The 5260-nt window shown below is 38.8% G+C and overlaps 1 non-coding gene across 1 annotated transcript; it reads left to right on the forward strand.

The window, feature by feature from the left end:
- Positions 1-3848: 3848 nt before the first annotated feature.
- On the forward strand, positions 3849-3920 carry TRNAC-GCA (transfer RNA cysteine (anticodon GCA)). The gene has a single exon. It is a non-coding gene; the product is annotated as a tRNA-Cys (tRNA).
- The last annotated feature ends 1340 nt before the right edge of the window (positions 3921-5260 follow it).

Below are 5260 nucleotides of genomic sequence, written 5' to 3' on the forward strand. Positions count from 1 at the left end.
CTTGCTTTTTAAAAAGTAATTCTCTACTTCTCCTGCACTCCTCATGTTATCCCTCAGGAAGACTTGGGATCATTTATAGTCTCTCTCCTTTGTTAATGTACCTTAACATTCCCATGACTCAATTTCTTTTCAGTAAAATAATTTAGGGTTTGATGAACATTAGAGATACCAGAATATAGTTGACTTTAATGATAATCAATTAGAAACATATGCCCCTAAAACAATCAAGTGATAAATTGTCTAACTAACCATTTACATTAAGCAATTACAGCAAATCTTTCCACGTTTCTAAAAATCACAAAGTTGAATATGCCTTGCCATAGTCTCTTTTAATCTTTATTGCATGTTATCCTCCATATGGCAGAAAGAATTAACAAAGGGTGAAATAATTTAGAAGACATAATAATACATATGTTCAGTAATGTCAATGAAGAGGCATACTAGTAAGCTTAGAGTCGCATCTCTAAATTTCACCTAGTACAAATTATTTTTTAACTTCAGGGAATTTTCAAATAAGAATTTTTTGCTAATTTTCCTCTAAGTCAGCATTTCTATCATCAGAGTAAGAGACCAAGAACGAGCCAGAGACTAGAGGAAATGAAGACAATTGTAGCACAGTTTATATGTCAGAGTTGTAGTGCCAAATACTTTACAAGCCTCTTACATATGTTCTGGTACTTTGCTAATGCAGCTAGAATATCTCCAGGGCATTTAACATCTTTTCTTTCCTATCTCAAGTGGCCCATAAATGATGGTTAGAAGAACACAGAATAAAAAAAATAGCCAGAAGGGTTTTCTGGTATTTTTTTCCAGTTTGATCATTTATAACAAATTCCTTTGCTTTTTCATTGGTTCTGCTTATTTTAGAAAAACAGCTTAAATTTTACAGAAACCCACAGACTAACCAAATATCTAAGAAAGTTATACTCCCATTTCTGGTGCTGACAGTGATTGTAAAGGACCTGTAGGTACAGACAATGATACTCTTACACTGGGTATTTTATAAGCAAATAGAATATAAACTTCACTTTCTCCCCTCAACACAGTGAAAATTAGCCTAAGAATGGCTTCAATTAGGGATTGCATAATTTACCTGCTGTTGAATCAATCCTGAATTTCTTCTCACAGATTTTAAATACAACTTTTTTAGTAGCTAAAAATCTGGAAATCTTGGTTTTTACAATGTGTGTGAAAACTGCGAGCTATGTCCTTTCAGAGTTGCTGAAATTATGTGGGTTGAACTTCAAGTTTACCTTCATGGAAAATGGACTTCCCTTAATGCATGATCTTCTCACCCCTGGACAACAAAATGGTTATATTTTGCATCATTTTTATGGGCTGTCTACACCCCATATTTTGGGGGGTGCAAATATATATAATTAAGTTAAGCATATGGACATTAATTGCAAAGGCACTCTCAGACCAATAACTCAACAATGTAAATCAGCATATAGATTTGTTTTTTTCAAGTAAGAATGCAGGTCTCAGCGACATGGCAAATCACAGACTTGCTCTAGTTTCACTGATAGTCTTACTCACTCAACTGGACAAGATTTCAAACACTCCAATAAAGTGTACTGTGTACATCGAGGTAGTAAAAACTAAGCTATTCTTTTATTTGAGAAACCAAAAAGTAAATGTTATTATACACAACATATACCAATCTGGTTAATATTTGCTAACAGTCTTCAATAAATATAACATTCTGTAAGGAATATTTCACGGTAGTTTTCCTTTCCAATTCAAACCTTCCTAACTGAAAAGCTGAGATAAGCAAATGAATAATGAAACAGTGTGTTCCAGTTAGCTACCACTGCACAAAAAAATCATCCCCAAATGTTGTGGCCTAATAAGTATGTGATATTGCTCAATAATCTATGTCAGCTGGGAAGTTCTTCTAAGCAAGGCTGGACTCTTGCCTCACTTGTGGTTGTGAGTGCGACAGCTTGGCAGCTCTCCTTCAAGAGTCTGCTCTTCAAAATCTGCACAGGGACTATGGCTACTTTCACACTGCCATGGCAGATAGAGTCGTTGACATGGAGACGGCGAAGTCCACATAGCCCCATATCCTTATGGTCTGGACATTTATGGAAAAAGTTTGTCTACTCTGCTCCAGCTCACATTGGTAGTACTTCATCATATGCATCGAAAAGAACTGCCACAACATTCTGTCTGGAAATCATTCTGCCAAGGTCCACAACTTTATTAGTAACATATTTATCGGCAGAATCTTGCCAATTGTTTTGTTATTTTATAACATGAGTTCTTATTTTTCCAGCCTACAATAGCAATTTCTTGCCACTTTTCCAGCCTCTGTTACACGTTGTTCACCATTTTTCCAGTATGTCATCACTGCTTGGCTCTCAAACAAGTGTACCGTATTTTAGGTCAACAGCACTTCACATCTCTGTACCAATTTCTGTACCAGTTTGTACAGGCTATATAATAAATAAATACAAATGTCTGTAGCTTAAAACAATAAGTATTTATTACTGCTTCTGATTCTGTGCTTAAGGGGGCAATACTACTGACTGACGTGACCTGGGTTTTTTATGCAACTGCAATCAGCCTGTGTCTAGCTGAGGGCTGGGTGGTCTAGAATGAGCCCTTTTATATATTGGGCTGTTGTCTGGTGCTACAGGAAAAATTTGGTCTGTGGCCTTTTGTCCTCTAACAGGAGAGGCTGGACTCGTTCACGTGGCAGTGGCAGGGTTCCAAAGGGCCCAGTGAAGCATACAGGGCTTCTTGAGACATGGCTATAAACTAGCACTCCATCATCCCCACCACAGAATATTGAGGAATGCAACCAACTCAGATTCAAGGAGTGGGGAAGTTAAATTCTACCTCTTGAAGAGATAATAGTAAATCTTTTTTTTTTTTTTTTTTGGACACCAGACTGCTTGAGTTTGCATGACAGCTCACTAATTATTTGACACCGGACAACTTAATTACAATCTCTGAACCTTAGTTCCCTCATCTGTAAAATGGGGAGAATAGAGGACCTCTCCTGTAGGGCTGTTGCCAGCAGTGCCTGCCACATAGTTACTGTTCAATAAACACTAGCAATTATCCTTCATTAAATTTACACACATGCCATGGTGTATTCCCACGTCTGTGTTCTCTTTGTTGGATGTGTCTCTTCTGTTCTTGCACTGTTCTCATTTTTGAGTTTTAGTAGGTGTTCTAATATTTTATAGAACAAGTCCTTCAATGCTGTCTCTTTTTACTGAGCTTCCATCACCTATTTTTGTTTTCAAAATAAATGGTCCAACTTCTATTTACTAGACCTGGGCTCTTATTTACATCTCAGGTAAGGAGTTAGTTTGGAAAAGAAAATACTTGAAGGAGAAAAAGGACCAACCGAAGTGTGTGTGGTTAGGAAAGGACTGTAGGTGGAGGGAAGACGCGTGAGTGACTTCAGAGAACCACGGGAAGAGGAAAGACAAGCAGAGAGGGCTAAATAAAATAAAATAAAATACAAAAGACAGGACAGGGTAGATAAAGAGAATTAGACATGGAGGGGGACTGACTGAATAAACAAGTTGGGTTTGGCTATCGGACCCACAGCTAGATGTGGTGAAGAGCTCCAGGTTGCCTGGGTTTTTCCCCGATGTAGAAGGGGAGGGTGCGCGATTGCCTGCTGCTGAGGGCAAAAGATCGTGACCAAATCAATCGAAGCACCAAAGGTGGGGAAGAAAGTGATTTGGAGTGTGACTGCAGAATAGGAAGGCTGGGGTGGAGAGTGACAAATGGGAAACAAAACTGAAGATTCAGAAACAATCATCTCTTATGGGACGCGGATGTGTCTCCTAAGCCTAAAGGGATAAGTAGGCAATGCCCCAGCACCAGGGGGTGTAGCTCAGGGGTAGAGCATTTGACTGCAGATCAACAGGTCCCCGGTTCAAATCCGGGTGCCCCCTACAAGCATAACCATTTTTGAAATTTCTAGGCTCTGGGAAGGCAAACACACTCTTAACTTCTTTCTCTGATTCTTGACCTATATGACCCCTCAAGACCTGAATATAGGAATCATACTTTACCTCCCGACTCCATCGTCTGTGGGTTGTTTGTCCGTTTCCCCCTGTGTTCTGTTGCTACCTAATAATAGTGACTATCGTTCCTATGTTATTTGCCATTTCCAAAGTGCGTTTTTTTTTAACTTTTTTTATTAATTACAAAAATTAGCAAACAAAACATTAAGAGATCATTCCATTCTACATATACAATCAGTAATTCTTAATATCATCACATAGTTGCATATTCATCAATTCTTAGAACATTTGCATCGATTTAGAAAAAGAAATAAAAAGACCACAAAAAAAGAAATAAAATGATAACAGAGAAAAAGAAAGATTATACATACCACACCCCTTACCCCTCACTTTCATTTACCACTAGCATTTCAAACTAAATTTATTTTAACATTTGTTCCCCCTATTATTTATTTTTATTCCATATGTTCTACTCTTCTGTTGATATAGTAGCTAAAAGGAGCATTAGACACAATGTTTTCACATTCACAGAGTCTCACTGTGAAAGCTATATCATTGTTTAATCATCATCAAGAAACATGGCTACTGGAACACAGTTCTACATTTTCAGGCAGTTCCCTCCAGCCTCTCCACTACATCTTGAACAACAAGGTGATATCTACTTAATGCATAAGAATAACCTCCAGGATAACCTCTCAACTCTGTTTGGGATCTCTCAGCCATTGACACTTAGTCTCATTTCACTCTTCCCCCTTTGGTCGAGAAGATTCTCTCAATCCCTTGATGTTAATTCTCAGCTCCTTCTAGGGTTTTTCTCAGTCCCTTGATGCTGAGTCTCAGCTCATTCCAGGATCTCTGTCCCACATTGCCAGGAAGGTCCACATCCCTGGGAGTCATATCCCACGCAGAGATGGGGAGGGTGGTGAGACTGCTCGCCATGTTGGCTAGAGAGAGAGGCCACATCTGAGCAACAAAAGAGGCTCTCTTGAGGGTGACTGTTAAGCCTAAATTTTAAGTAGACTTGACCTATCCTTTGTGGGGTTAAGTTTCATATGAACAAACCTCAAGACTGGGGACTCAGCCTATAGCTTTGGTTGTCCACACTGCTTGTGAGAATATCAAGAATTCAACTTGGGGAAGTTGAATTTCTCCCCATTCTCATCATTCCCTGAAGGGAGGTTGCAAATACTTTTCCAGTCACTGATCAAATCACTCTGGGATTCATCAGGGCATCACTCTGGACAAACCAACAAAATCTCATGTCCTAC

The sequence above is a fragment of the Tamandua tetradactyla genome, chromosome 22, assembly GCF_023851605.1.
Source record: "Tamandua tetradactyla isolate mTamTet1 chromosome 22, mTamTet1.pri, whole genome shotgun sequence".
Lineage (NCBI taxonomy): Eukaryota > Metazoa > Chordata > Mammalia > Pilosa > Myrmecophagidae > Tamandua > Tamandua tetradactyla.